Below are 15,978 nucleotides of genomic sequence, written 5' to 3'. Positions count from 1 at the left end.
GAAGCGCGGCGGCGCTCCCGCCCGAGGGTTTGGATCCCACATACAGACCGGTTCCCGCTCGATGGCTGAGCGAGGCGCGGGGGCAACGCCGAGGGTTGCGGTCCTGTTGCCGGTCCCCGGTCCAGTGCGGGGGCAACACTGAGGGTTGCGATCCGTTGCCGGACACAGAAAAAGACAAAAAAAAAAAAAAAAAAAAAAATCAGAAAGGAGATGTGATGGCAGAAGGAGAGACCGGATGAGGGAGGATTTTTGTTCTTCTCATGGCTGCTGGTTCAGGGATCCGAACTCTTGACCTTGGTGTTATCAGCACCACAGTCTACCCCAGTGAGTTAACTGGCCAGCCTGGATGAGGGAGGTTTGAAGACGCTGTGCTGCTGGCCTTGAAGATGAAGGAAGGGGCCACAAGGCAAGGAGTGCAGGCGGCCTCTGGACCAGGCGGGAAACGACTCCCACTAGAGCCTGCAGAGGCAGCGCGGCCCTGCCGATGCCTGGACTCCAGAACTGTAAAGTAAGAAATCTGTGCTGTTTTAAGTTGTTATTTGCGACAATTTGTTACAGCAGCAACAAGAAACTAACACAGGAGGCAAGGAGGTGGCACTAACGATGACAGCCGCTTCCAGGGCTGGGTGCCTCGAGCACTAAGAAAGGACCAGCCATGTGCTTTAAGCACTTTACCTACCTCGACTCAGTTCATCTTCAAACACCCCCTGCAGAGGGACTATTATTATCCCCATTTTACAGATGAGGAAACAAAGGCACGCACAGGTCAAGTAACTGGCCGAAGGCCACACAGCTGCAGGTGGCGGAGTGGGATTGTTGCCCAGGCAAGTGGTGGCTGAGTCTGTGCTCACCCCCTGCCCGGCCTCACCTCGCGTGTGAATTCTTACCCTGCCTGCTCGGTGCCAGGTCCTTTGCAGAAAGGATTTGGTTTCATTTCACAACCACCCTATGGGGTAGACGTTCTTGCCATTCTCCATTTTACAGGTGGGGAAACTGAGGCCCTGAAAACCAGCACTGAGGTGTAACCCTTGCTCAGGTGTGGCCTTGGTTACAAGGCCAAAGAGTGTTCCTCAGTGCTGCTGCCTCCCTGCTGGGGCCTGGGGGGGACTCAGTGGCCTGCAGGAATCCCGCCCTGCAGCCCCCTTGGTGTTTCACCCCTCTTCCACACTTGTCCCTACATTCCTTGTGCTTCCTGGATGGGAATGATGTCCCCATCAGATGTCCCCACACCTATGCACACCAGAGGCTCAGGGACATCCCAGCCCCACTGTTCAGGCCAGGAAGCCACCCTCTCCTTCCACAGCCAGAGGAGGCAGTCTCTGGGGGAAGGTTCCTTTCCAGAGAGCGAACGCCCAGGGAGCAGGCCCTGGCTAGGCCCAGGACAGAAGACACATGCTGCCCTTTAAGGGCTAGGGGCTGGGGTAGGGGCTGCTTTGCTCCAAGGGACCCTTCTTATAAGAAACTCTTTGGGGGTGGAGTGGGAAGGTAGACCCAGGGCCGAGGGCACCTGCTGACAGCAACTGGTGGGTGGGGGGGCCAAGGGGCTTTTGTTTAAGGCATGGCCTCCCTCTCTGGGCTCAGTTTCCTCAGCTGTAAAATGGGAGATCTCTGAGCCCCCGATGTTCTGTGAGCCTATGACTGCATGGGAGAGTCCTCTCCTGGACTAATGGAGTGAACACTTACTGGGGTGTCCACCCAGGCGTGTTCTAGTTTAGTCTCACAGTGACATGGAGGGAAGTACTCCATTACAGTTTGTTTTAGAGGTGAGGAAACTGAGGCACAGAGTGGTTAAGGAATGCCCACATTCATGCAGCCAGAGAGAGGTCTGGTATGTGCCCAAGATTCAGATTCCCTGGGACACCAACCATAACAATTGTCCTGCAGTCACTGTGCATTCTCCCTTTCTCTCCTGAGCCACACATAACTGGGGGGTGGGAGGTGGGTAGGGTTTGGGGTGGGGGCCAGGGTCTTGTGGGAACCTGAGAATGTGCATGTCACTGGTGCTTTAGTCTCTCCCACCCAGCCAAGCTGAGCTCCTTTTGGGCTAACCAGGGCTCAGGAGTCAGCCTCAAACCCTCCCTGGGGTCAAGAGGGCTTCCTGGAGGAGGCGGCATCTTAGACGAGCAAGAGTAAGCATTAAGCAGGTAAAGGAAGGGGAAAAGGGCACTCTGGGCAAAGGGAAACTCTTGTCAAAGAAATAGGAAATCTCCGACTTGACTTGTGAATTCCAGCTCACAGGCCCATTTTCTCAGGGCTGTTCCTTGGGCATCTGCTGCCCCAGGGACCCCTCTGAGCTTCCTCTGGCTGTGGCAGGGCACATGCAGGGCCGCTTGGTACCTGACAGCTGTTCTACTCAACTGTCAGCCAGCTGTGGTTAAGAGCCTGGACTTGGGAGCCCTGCTGCCCTGGCTCAAATCCTGCCTCTGTCACTTGCAGCTCTGTCACCCCAGCCAAGCAACTTCACCTTCTTGTTACTTGTCTCAGTGTTAACGTCCCTCCAGCCTGGCTCATATCACAAAAGGCCCATGGACTGAATGAGTGTGTTCTGGGAACACACAACCAAGATGCTGTAGCAAGGTGGCTGGATGGGGTCTGGGCAGAGCACAGGTCCTTGGGGACCCTCTGGGAATCAGGCCCAGAGTGTGAAGAAGCAGCTAGGCATCCAGACTCTTGTGAAATCTTCCAATTTTTAAGGGAAGGCCAAATGTTAGAAAACAGTTTGGGGTGAAGGAAAGCCAAGACTCTGCCCTCGGATCTGCCAGATGGCACCTTCCACCCGCCCACCTCTCCCCAGGTGGTATGCAAATGAGATGATATGCAAATGAACACCTCAAATTGCATATAACAAAATGCCAAGGCGGTGAGAACGCACGGGTTCTTCTTCCTGTTTGCTCCTTCTCTTCGTGCCTTGGGGCGGAAACGCCTCGAGGGCAGGAGCTTTTGTCTGTTCTGTTCACTTCAGTACCTCCCGGTCCTAGACCTGCACTTGGCACACAGTAAGCTCATCTCATCTGCTGAATGGATGAATGAATGACGTGAGGGGGCAGGGTGATGTCGGTAGATGAAGCACAGAGGAGGGAGCATGGACACCGCTGGCTGGCTGAGTGGCTGTGGGCAGTTCACGGCACCTCTCAAGGCCTCTCTTTGCTCATGTGTAGAATGGGCTCGTGTCCCTTGGAAAACAATTGGGCTGAGTATGCCAGAGGCTACATGGCTCACTGACCCAGTAATTCCATTCCAGCCAAGGAGCTATCTCTAAATATGGAAAAAGAAAGCTTCCTGTACAAAGATATCAAGATATATTATTTATAACTTCGAAAAACTGGAAATAACGGAGATGTCCAACAATAAGGGAAAGGCTAAATAAACTATGGAACTTCCACTTGACACAATATTGGGCAGCCAATAAAAATGAGGTTCAGAGAAGAGGAAAAAGAAACGAGGTTGCAGAGAGTGAAATAACCAGAAAAGTGCCCGTGACATATGGCAGTCAAAGGCAGGATACCACCGTCCTGTTTTTTTTCTTTTAATATACAGTATGATCTCAGCCATGTTTTTAAAAAAGTCCTCACACAAAAAACTATGGAAGGAAATACATCAAACCTTAACAATGATTGTCTCTGGGTGGCGGGGCTGTGGGTGGTGATTTTTCTTCCTTATTTTGACTTTTCTGCATTTTTCCAACTTTCGTTAGTGAATATGTATTGTTGCTATAGTAAAGACGATAAAAATGAAGAAAACATTCAGAATTTGGGGGTGGGGGTCAGTGCTAAGATCTACCCAGGTGCACGAGTCTCTGGGAGGGAATTGGTGTCAGGGAAGGTTCTGGGCATGGAGGTGGCAGCCGAGTGTCAGAACCAGGGCTGCCTGCAGCCCTGGGATCTCCTTTTGAGCCTCAGTGGTATTTCCTGTCAAATGGGGCCTGGTCACCTGCTTGACAGGAGTGTAGCAAAAGCAGGATGGCTTAAAATGGTAGCATTATTATCTGTTCCTGGGAAGGCCAGTTCCGCTTTCAGACACCCCGGAAAGATGTCAGCATTCTCGTCACGGACTCCCTGGGTGTATTTTTGGACCCCAGAGGTACAGATGTTCCTGACTCATTTTGAAAAGTAGAACTGGGGTGATTTCCAGAAAAGCATCACCAAGCAGGGGGAGAGCATGGTCAGAGAGGCAGAGTCCTGGGTTCTGGGACTGGCTCTTCCCCCATTGCTGTGTGACCTTGGGCGAGTAACCCAGCCTTCCTGGGCCTCAGCTTCCCTTGTGCAATGGGCTCTGAACACAGAGATCATTAACATTCCTAAACCCTCTGTTTAAACAAGGCCATCTCCCCCAACCCTTAGGGGCAGGGACCCAGGAGTCTAAGAGGTGGCCCCTTACTGGCGATGGTCTCCAGAATCTTCCATGTCTGGCCTATGACCTCATTTCCAGCCATCATTCACTGGGGAGTGTGTATGTGTGTGGGAGGTGGGTATTTCCCAGGGGGTCTCTGGAAGCTCAGTCCACCATGATGGAATTACCCCAGTTTCCCTCAGTCCCCTTGGCCACATTCCACCCCTGGGCACCTCACGGCAGGCAGTGTGTACGTGGGAAAGAGCACCTGTGGATGGATAGCCTGCATGTCCCTGTGGCGTGCATATGCGTTCCCAGCCTGGGCAAGCAGGGAGCTGCGACAGGGTCTGGGGTCTCTAGCTGCCCCTGTCCTTGGTGCCAGGAGGAACCTCAGAACCTCAGTCCCAGGCACTCCCAGCCTCCCGCTCTGACATAGGTGGTAGATGTGTGCACATGTGTGTCCCTGTAGATGCAGATCAAGGACCTCAGACCTAATTAAGGTTCATGTGTGTACACACAGCTGTCTTCATGACTCTTCAGACGGTTCTGTGACACAGGCACTGGTGCTCTTCAGCATTTGCAGAGGGGGAAATGGAGGCTCAGAGAGGTTAAGAAACTTTCCCAAGGTCACACAGCTAGTGAGGGGTCGGGCCAGGATTTGGTCCCAGGCCATCTGATTCAAGTTCACACTTGTGACTTGTGCTTTGAGAACACTTAGATTCTTCCACCTGCTGCTTTGGCAAAAGAGAAGCTCAGTATAGATCCATGGCTTCCCAAGGTCACACGCAGATTAGTGCAGAGGCTGCACCTGCTCCAGACCCCTGGACTTGGGGAATGGTCTCTTTGCACATGAACATGAATGGGTCCATCTGTCAGAGTCATCCCTGGTTTTTGTGCCCAGCACAGGGCCCGGCATACATGCCTGTGGATAATGGGTCGATTGGGCCCGAATAACTTCCCTGTTCATTCCTTCACCCATTCCACCTATCTCTTAAGAACCTCCTTGATGCCAAACCCTGTGCCAGGCCCTGGGGTATACAGAAGAGCTCATAACTCAGGGATTCCAGGAGCTGGTGGCAGCTGAGATTTGGTCAGATGGAGGCGGGCGGAAAGGCATTCCAGGCCTAGATGTCTGATGCATTTGGGGAACCCCATGGTTTCTGGGAAGGTTGAGGAAAGGAAAGGAGAGGAGGTTCCAAGGGTCTGACACTGCTGGGGGCCAGTGGGTGAGTCAGGGGTGATGGTCAGCTGCCGGGTCCATGGCCACCTGTGGCAGTCTAAGGCCTGCCCTCCGGGGAGGGAGTTGAGGCAGGGGAGATGCACTCTAGGAAAGAATGTGGTTCCTGCCTTCCCCGGGCACAACTAGATGGGGAAGTGGGTGCTGGGGAGGGGGGGCTGGGTGGGGCTGAGGTCACAAGGTCGGGGGGAGGTGGCAGAGCTAGTGCCTCAGAGGTGCGGAGAGGGAGAGGGCAGAGGACCCAGCACCGCATCCGCTTTCTCTGGCTGCATCCCCTGCCGCTCGCCTCTGTACTGGTCTTGGGGCTGTTTCTCCGACGTAGCGAAGCCATTCCCACCACAGGGCCTTTGCACCCACCGTTCCTCCTGCCCGAGACGGCTCTCTTCTTTTCATCATTCACCGCCTTAAACGCCACCTCGTCAGAGAAGTCTCCCGACCTCTCTAAACTGCTCTGCCGCTCTGCGTCCGTCAGTCTCTCGCCCCAGCACTGCTTTGTCGTTCCCGCCACTGTCCTCTTTGCGGTTTGCCAGGCTATCGCCTATCTGCTCACTCACTCATAAGCACCGCGAGGACAGGGCTCGGCCTGTCTTGTTCACCGTTGGCTCCTCAGCTGCAAGCAGAGGTCGGCACACCGTGGGCTCTCAACACCACAGCCCTGAGCACTCCCTGTGTGCTGGCACCGTCCTGTGGGCAGTATTCATTGAATTCTCAAAACGACCTCCTGGGCAGGGGATTTAGGGCCTGACACTTAATCAGTCTTGGGATCTTCTTCAAGGAAAACATCCGTGGGCCGGGCCGTGGCTCACTTGGGAGAGTGCGGTGCTGACAACACCAAGGCCACGGGTTCGGATCCCATATAGGGATGGCCGGTTTGCTCACTGGCTGAGCGTGGTGCTGACAACACCAAGCCAAGGGTTGAGATCCCCTTACCGGTCATCTTTAAATAAAAAAAAAAAAAAGGGAATACATCCATGAGTAGGAATGTGAGACAGGCAGGTGCCTCGGAAAGGGCCACGCAGGTGAGGGGTCCTTCAGCTCTCAGGGCATATCTGCCTCTGCTTCTGGGCTGAGGGATTATCCCATGTTAGACATAAAGAAACTGAGGCACAGACAGTTTAAGTAACTTGCCACTTGGGCTTGGATTCGAACCCAGGAGGCCTGGGTTCAAAGACGCCAGAAGGTTTGGATGTTATAAAGCTTTCACTCAATCAATATTTGTGGAATATGAGAATGACCAGTTAGCCTTTGACAAATGATCTACCTCAATTTCCTCATTTGTACCTTGAACAGGCAGGAGAGCAACTGCTTCTGAGAGGCTCAGGGCCCCTTCTCTTACCCTCTCACCCATCAGGGTTTCATTTGGGTGGGAAGATTCTGGAGTCATTCGTTCATTCATTCATTTATTCATTCAACAGACACTTGAAGCTCTACCATGCTCCAGGCCCTGCTCTAGACACTGAGGATAAAGCAGTAAAAACAGACTCCCTGGTGGCAAGGAGCTCATATAATAATGACAGACAAAAACCACTGAGATTCACCATCATTAGGAGGTGGGACATCAAACAGAGAAAGATAAAGCAGAGGGGGGATGCGGAGAACGGGTGCAGGGGCAGCGAGAGGGGGAGGCCTCATGAGTAGGGGGCGTGTGAGCTGAGAGGCGAAGGGGTGGGGGAGTGAGCAGGAAGACCCCTGCGGGGGAAGAAAGCCCAGGTGCAGGGAACAGCACGGGAGATGGCTCTGAGGAAGGGATGTGTGTGGTGAGTTTGGGGAAACAGCCAGGAGCTCGAAGGAGCTGGGCAGAGCAAGAGAGGGGAGAGTGGGGGGAGCTGGGGTCAGAGAGGTAATGGGGACAGATCGTGGAGGGCCTGTGGGTTGCTGTCAGGGCTTGAGTGCCATGGAAGCCACTGGAAGGCTTTGAGCAGAGCAGTCTCTGCCATGCAGGCCTAACTCTGGCTGCCGAGCGGAGGACAGACCATGGGGTCAAGGGCAGAAGCAGGGAGGCAGTCAGGCTACTGCAGCTGTCCAGGCAGGAGACGAGGGTGGCCTGGACTCAGGCGGTGGGTGGAAATGTGAGAAGGAGTTGGTTTCTGGATTATTTTGAACATCAGTCCAACAGGAATTGCAATGGGTCATGATCCAATTAGCTACTGCGGCATAACAAACCACCCCCAAATTTAGTAGGTTAAAACAACAAGAATCATTTTATCACTTCTCCTAGCTTCTGTGTCAGGAATTTGGGAAGGGCTGAGCTGGCTGGTCTGGCTTGGCATCTTACCTGCAATTGGAGTTGTAGTTGGTGGCTGAAGCTGGAACTGCAGGGAGGGAGCAGTGGGCACTGGCAGGCGTCTCTCTCCTCTTGCACGCGAAGGGCTCCTCCCTTTGGCCTCTCTGTGTGGGCTGGTTGAACTTCCTCATAGCATGGCAGCTCAGGACTCCAGAGGTAGGTGTCCCAAGAGAACCAGGCAGAACCTACATTGCTTCTTATGACCCAGCTTCAGAAGCCACAGAGCACTGCTCCCGAAAACTCAAGTGTGCTCAGATTCAAGGAGTGGGAACACAGAGCCCACCTCTGCATGGGACAAACATCAACATTGCACTGCAAGAAGAGCATGTGGGATGCAAGATATTGCTGTGGTCACCTCTGGAAAATGTAACCTGCCACCAACTGGCAAAGCTGAATTTGAGCCCTGTCACTGTGGGTCCATGAACAAGTTTCTCAGCCTCTTTACGCCTGTCTCCTCCTTGGTAAAAGACAGCAGATGCCAGCTTCACCCTCAAGGTGGGCTTCCATTGGAGCCATGCCGATGGGGACGGGCTCGGTAAGTTTGAGCTTCCCCTCCCCACTTCTCGCCTGCCATGCTCGTTGCACTCTGTGCAGCCTGGAGAAGGTTCACGGAAACAAACGTGCGGAGTGGCTGTTAGCTCTGCGCTGCCCGCCTGGGCCTGGGCTGCCCTTCTCGGTGTGCACTTGCGTGTGCCTGTGCATGTGTGGGTGCGTGCGCGTGTGCTTGTGTGCACACTCGTGTACTCACGTGCCTGTGAGCGCATCCTCTCCCACTCTAACCAGGAACTTCTCCTGAGCCTTTGCTCTGTTAGGGACTTCTCAGGCTCTGGACAGCTGCCCCAGCGGGAAGCCCCGCCTTGTCCCCACAGCTGAAACCTCCCCTGGTCCTGAGGCTCCCTCTCAGATCCAGCCCTGCTTCACCCTCCTGGAGCCAGGCCCACCCCCGGCCACCCCTCACCTCATCCTGCCCGGCCCCTCTCCTCCTCTGCTGCTCCTCTCAGGCATGAGCACATCACTCTCCTGCTGGTGTGGAATTCTAGAAAAGGCAAAACTATAGTACTGGAAGGCAGGTCGGCGGTTGCCAAGTGCAAGGGGGAAGGGAGAGGGATTGACTAGAAAGGGCATGAAGGAACTTTTTGGGGTGATGAAAATGTTCTACACTCATTGATTCAGGCGGGGCTACATGACTGTCTCATCTGAGCTCAGTTGGTGAGTTTTATTGTGTGGAAATTACACCTCAGTAAAGCTGATGACAACAACAAAACCTTTCCAGGTTCCTCTTTCATTCAAATGCTTATTGAGCATCCACTGTGTGCCTGGCCCACAGCAGCAGAGGAACAGACAGAACCCGGTCCTCAGGGGTCAGGGGAGATGGCCAAGAAATATTCCAGGTCCAGATGCTAAGGGTCCTGAGGGGACGGAAGCAGCCTGGGACACAGGGAAGACCAAACCCATTTTGAGGCTTTTGATGACCTGTCTGTTCCCTCTCCACTGACTGCTCCCAGAAGTCTTCCTTTGAGGCTGGGTCCCCCCCTCGCCTGGGGTGGGCCAGGCTCTGGCAGAGGGGGCCCTGGCGACCTGTGCTTCTCGTCCCAGCAGGAAACACACAGACACTTCCATGCTCCTGCTTCCATGGCAGGGGTGAGTGGACAAGCTGTTTCAGGACCCGTGCGCAGCCCCTGGGCACGCACACAAAGTCAGGGACATGCACATGCCCCTGGTCTGGACACACACATCCTCACTTGGACACTGGTGCGTGCATACACACACATACACACACACATCCCTGGACTCTGGCCCAGGTGCAAATCTACACCCCAGATGTGGTGTCCATTGTCTTTCACGCTTGTCAATGGCTTCCACACTACCTGGGCACACAGCTTCTGGTGCACACGCATGCACGCACACGCTGGCACCCATGGTAGGAGCTTATGCTTACTGAGCACTTACTCTTTACCTATTTTATCTCAATCTTTCCAACAGCTCTATAAGGCAAGTACTATCATTAGCCCACTTTACAGATGAGAAAACAGAGGCGCCAATGGGATAGTTACCTTGCCCAAAGCCTGAGTGGCAGAGCTGGGATGAGAAGCCAGGCTGCCTGGCTCTGGGGTCTGGTGTTTGTGGCACTCCACAGAGACTGCTAGGTGTTGGGGACTCCCATTTGCAGTGTCTCCTGCCCATCTGGAAGCCCTGTGCCCCACATGTGCATGGCACCTCTCACAGCGCACAACCGTTCCTCCCTGTGATGAGAGTAGGGTGAGTTAATTATCCCGTTGTACAGAAGAGGAAATCAAGGAATAGTGGACAGTTATAAGTCCTGCTCAAGGTCACACAGGGGCTGATGACAGAACTAGGACGAAACCCCATTCCCTGACTCCTGGTCCTCAGCTCTTGCCCTGTGCTCGGGGAGTGTGGCCTCAGGTGCACCATCCTCCTGCTGCACAGACTTGAGAATTTTCCAGAGGGCCATGCGTGGGCAATAGGGCACCATGGGTGCTGGACAGGGGGGATGGGGGGAGCCTTCCCGAGGAGGCAGAATGTCCAGCCTGGTCTTGGAAGGGCTGTCAGAGATGCAGGGGAGTCCGAGTAACCCCTCTAAGGGGCTGGATGTCCTGGGTCCCTCTGGGGGCCTGAGCACAGCAGGTGTGTCTCATTTACGCCTGTCTGATGGGGGTGGCCTATCCCAGCCAGGGGACAGGAGAGAAGGGCTGTAGCCGGGGATGGGACGAGGGGAACCTGAGCAGGCTCCGTGCCCCTGTCGGAGGGAGGGCACAGTCCCCTCAGCACCTGTCTGGGGGCGTGGAATGCTGGCGCAGGAAATGAGGCCCACCCTCTCGTCCACGCTCCCTCCGTGCTCTGCAGAGAGGCTGTGCCCGGCCAGGCATTGTTCGAAGGTTTAAAAATAAAGGCTTCTTGGCCTGGGCCCTGCTGGCAGAGGGGAGGGGGTGGCTCCCGCCCAGGCCTGAAGGGCATCTGGCTGGAAGCAGAGGCCTGACCCAGCATGGCAGGGAGTGTGTGGGGTCCCCAGGGAATCGCCAGCACCCCAGCTTCTCCTGCTGAGAGGGTGTCTGGGAGCTGGTGCCCTCTCACTTCAGCTGCTCGGGGCTGCTCCTCACCCCCGCCAGAGGCTTCTAACAACCTCAGGCCGATGGCGGCTGGGGGGAGGGGACCCTCTTTCACCCACCAGCTGGTAACCTAACAATAATAGCTATGTCGCTACAGGGGTAGCCACTGTAATTATTACCTTTAGACAAATGAGGAAACCAAGGCTAAGAGCGATTTAGTAACCTGCCCAAGGCCACACAACTGACCAATAGTGTAGCCAGGACTCATGACTCCTGAGTTGGGACCCTAACTGTGTACCTCTCCCCTGCTCGCCGCCCCAATGCTCCACCTCCCCTGGGCCGCCATTCTGGGCCCTCCCTCTGGCCAGTAGAAGAGAGAAGCTTCCCACCTCCCCTAAGTAGCCACGGGTTGGGGACACCAAGTAGGGTGGTGGGGGAGGGAGGGAGGAACATACAGATAAGGAGCACTGGTGCCAGGGCCCGGCCTGGGGGTTGCTGGCGTGACCTTATTACATCCTCACACCGAGCCCTTGCAGCAGGGGGATTGTCTCCGTTTTGCAGGTGAGGAAACTGAGGCTCAGAGAGGCAGTTATTGTCCAAATGGGATTTGAACCCAGATCAGCCTCAGATGAAAGACTTTTCCTCACACAGTGTCTAAAGGGTTAACAGGAATCCCAGACACAGAACACTACTTCCCGCCTCCCCCAACAGGGTTCAGGTGTAAGAGGCACTGTGGGTGGATGGGGGGCACTGTTGCTAGGGTGGCAGCTTCCCCACCCCTGGAAGGATGGTAAGCAGAGAGTAGGCCAGTGGTTCAGGGGTCGGGGGCAGCTCCGATATCGGGATGTCCCCAACCCAAGACTGGGCAGGCAGGGTCCTGCCTTCACCCGGTGGCACATGCTGCCAGCCTCCCCATTCCAGACGAGATCCGGTGATCCCCTGTCCGCCCCCGAGGCCTCTGCTGAGGCTGGCTTGCTGGTGCTGGCACCAGAAAGCGACATTCCAGAGCCCCCTCCCAACTCCCTGCCAACCCAGGATTCTTGGCAGAGAAGGAGAGCAGGGGCTCCTGGGAGATGCTCAGGGCAGGAGGGGAGAGGGGGAGGCTGGGGAGGGTTGTGGGAGGGACCAGGCAGGAGACAGGGCAGACACCTCCCCGCCAGGACCGGGCATCTCTGGGCTGTCTCATCTCCTGCAACAGGAGCCCGGATAGGGCTACAGCACACAGGGCCGCAGACGTGGTGTTCATAAAAAGATACATCTGTTTCTGGTGGCAAAGTACCTCTTACTACATGCTATCGAAGGTTTTACAGGGAGAGCTCTGGCTTGCTGTGTGACCTTGGGCAAGACGCATGCCCTCTCTGGGCCTCAGAGACTCATGGGAGGACTGAAGTAGGTAAATCTTGAAGGTGACTTGCTGCAAACAGTTCAGGACGCTGTTTTTATTATTCCAAGATGTCGACTTTGGCCTCCTCCCTGCTCTCCCCCATCCCCTCTCTACACAGCAGCCAGTAGATCCTTTTAAAACTGAGTCAGGCACGTAGCCACCTGCTCATCACCCTGGGGAGGGGCTGCTCCAGCCTCTTCTGCCCTGGCACCTGCCCCCTGCCTACTCCCTCCAGCCTCACTGGCCTCCTGGTTGTGCCTGGAGCCAGACAAGTTTCTTCTGCCCTGTGGCGGCTGCACTTGCCCCTCCTCTGGCCTAGAGGGCTCGGCCCCACCCAGATCTTGAATAGTTCTTTCTGGTCATCCAAGACTCAGCTCAAATGTCACCCCCCGAGAGGCCTTCTCTGACCCTTTCGTAAACCAGTGCCCTCCACCCACCCAGGTTTTGCGATCACATGCTCTGATTTGTTTCCTTTATAACATTTTCTCATGACCGAAATTGTCTCATTCATTTATTGTTCACCTGCTGATTGTCCCTCTTCCCTCCAGACTGTCAACAACAGGCGGACAGAGACGTGTCTCCAGGTCATCGCTCTCGACCCAGCGCTGGGCCCAGCACTCAGCAGGCTTTCAGCAAGTCTTATTTTAATTAATTAATTAATTAATTAAAAAAATCATTTTACTTCTCAATATACATTGTAGTTGATTTTCATGCCCCTTTGCCCGTTCCCCTCCCCCTCCCCCTTCATATCTGTTCACTTGATTTAAAAAGGAATTTTTGTGATTCTTGTGTCTTCTTCCCCCTCCTTTATTTGTGTATTTATTTATTAATTTTTAGCTCCAACAAATACATGAGAACATGAGGTATTTCTCTGTCTGTGCCTGACTTGTTTCACTTAATATAATTTTCTCGAAGTCCATCCGTGCTGTTGCGATTGGTAGGATTTCGTTCTTTTTTACAGCAGAGTAGTATTCCCTTTATGGAAAATGGTTCGGAGGTTCCTCAAACAATCACATATAGCTCTGCCGTATGACCCAGCGACTCCACTGTCAGCAAGTCTTTTTGAATGAGTGACCGAGCCCTGGAGTTCCTGGTTCTTCAGCTTGCACTTCTTCCCTGGGAGCTCCCTGCTCCTCCTGCCTGGCCGCCCCCACCCCAGACTCATGGTAAAGTCCCTGGGGACTCAGCTCTGGGCCGGGGTGGCCTGAGGAGCACCAGCCACAGGCTCAGCAGCAGGAGGGACTGGGCAGGGCCGGGAGGGTGGGAGGGAGGAAAGAAGGGAAGCCCCACGCCCCCTGATCCCCATGAAGCCCCATTCCCCAAGAGCAGGAGAGCAGCCCTGGACCTGGAAACCCCCTGGGTCTGGCTGCTGGGGCAGGCGGTTCCGGGGTGACCTCATCGCCTTGAAAAGAGGGCAGCTGGGGCAGGAAGCAGAGGACGCATCAGATGGGCTAAATTTAGAGTGTTTGATTCAGCCCTCAGGACAATATTCAGGCAGGACAATATTCCTGGAGTCCCCATTGTTTGTGAGGGGCCAGAGGGCAAGCTGCCCATTGAATGGCTGGGTCTGAGCCATGCCAGGCTGTCTGGGCATGCAGGGGTGGGCGGCCCCCTCCCCACTGGAGAAAAAGCTAGGCCAAGGGTCAGGCAGAAGGGGGAAGGAGGATGCCTCACAGACAAGAAGAGGGGCTCTGGGGTCCCGTGATAGCCCCTGGGCTGTGTGACCCTCACAACAGCTGGACAGCCATTATTTCTCCACCGACTCTGCTGTTTTGCAGGCGGGGGCTCAAGGCTGGGACTCAGGGACCAAGTTGCTGAAGGCCACATGGACACCCTAGTGCCCTGACTCCCAGCCTGGTTAGCACCCCTACCTCAATGCCCCCCGACCAGGACAGGTGCTGTGGGCCCTTACCCCAGACATAGTTCTGCAGCCCTCCGCTGGGCCCAGTGGCTCAGGGCCTGCGGAGGCTCCAGAACCCATTGCCATGGCAACCTGGGGTCCAAGCCTGCCATGCTCCAGAGATGAGCCCAAGCTGAGGACTTGGGTGAAGAGGCAGGGGCTGGGGCTGGCTTCTGACCCCGGCCGGCCAGGGCCAGGGACTGGGCCAGCAGCCCAGCCTAGCTGCCTGGGCTGATCACACTGGCTCGGCCAGAGGTCCTGGAGGGTGTCCTGTTTCTGTGCCCACGCCTCATGCCCACACTGCAGCCAGGCAGCCAAAGGAGGGCAGGGATTGTCCTCGATTCAGGGCCAACCTGGAGGGTGAAGGCTCAGCAGGCCAAGTGTCTAGGACCCTCCTGCTCCTGTCAAGGGCCCCTCCTCCAATCCTGCAAGTCCCATTGAGTCCCAGCAAACCCCTTAGGCCACCTGCCCTGGAAATGGGGGGAGGAGACCAGAAGTTCCAATGGACTCGCTCTATCCACCAATGTGTGACAGTCACAGGAGAGGACCTTATGATGCTTAGAGCTGGGTGCCCGCCTTCCGTACCTCTTCCCACCTCAGGGAGGGCTTGCAAATGAAGCCAGCGTGCCTCATTTTCCAGATGAGTAAACTGAGGATCTGAGCTAGGAAGAGGCTTGTCTGAGACCACATAGGGGAGCACTGTGGGCCCCCGGGTACCGCATCTCCCCTTGCAGCAGACCCGCTGCCCTGCCCGGGGCGGCGGCCCAAGGCTGCTCACTGCTCCTCTTGATTTCACATCATGACTCATGTTATCATGTTCTCAGGAGCTGAGTAACCACCTGAGTTATTTATACCCTGGCTTAGCAGGCTTCCTTCCCTCCTCCCAGAACTCGGGCAGGGAGGATGGGGTGGGGGTGGGGAGGAACCTGGGAGGGGGGATGTGGACTACAAGAAGGCAGCTGAGCACCCCCCACATCCCCTCCCTGGGGTACCACCCCCGTAAAGCACCCAAAAATAACTGTGACTATCCCAGCACAACAGGATGGGCCTGGATCTATGGCATCGATATATAGGTATTATGATGGTTTGGGGAGGGGGGAATTCCTTTCCCGAGCGAGTCACCCGTCTGGAAAAATAAAGAAGGAAAAAGCTGAAAAATTTTCCTTCCATCAAAACAGGAAGGAGCTAGGGGGGGTGGGGGATGGGCAGGGAGGTGAGGGGTGGAAGCTGAGAGACGCATCCTCTACCCCATGGTGGTCTTCGGGGAGGGGAAGGCCCCGGCGCCTGCACACAGGGGCCCAGGGCCTGCTTGGCTCGGAGCTGGTGCTCTGGGTGTCTCTTGCGTGGGCCACTCTGGCTGCCCCGGGGCAGTGTCATCCTCCCTCCCCCCCCGGCCTGTGTACACTTGTGCACACACAGAGCACACGGGTGCGCTCACCCCCACCAGATCCCGCGTGGGAATCTCACTCACACCGGGTGGGTAGGATGGGGGGATCTGCTTTGCAGCCTTGTTCCTTCTCCCTTCCCCTTGACCACTGTCCTGGGAGTCCTGTGACTTAAGTTCAAATTTGGCTCCATCTCTAACCAGCAGGGTGATCTTAGTGAGGGTGATCTTCCGAGCCTCGGTCTTCTCATCTGTCACAGGGGTACGGTCATTCCCATGCTGCTCCCTCTGAGGCGAATCATGGGGACTGTGATTTGTAACCCGTGGGCTTCGTCCAAGTGAGAGGAACTATAACCACAGCTCCCATTTACTGAGCGCTCTCTATGCACTAA

This window comes from Galeopterus variegatus, unplaced genomic scaffold (assembly GCF_000696425.1).
Source record: "Galeopterus variegatus unplaced genomic scaffold, G_variegatus-3.0.2 Scaffold3363, whole genome shotgun sequence".
Taxonomy (NCBI): Eukaryota; Metazoa; Chordata; class Mammalia; order Dermoptera; family Cynocephalidae; genus Galeopterus; species Galeopterus variegatus.
The sequence above is the reverse complement of the archived record's forward strand: the minus strand, read 5'-3'. Positions refer to the sequence as shown.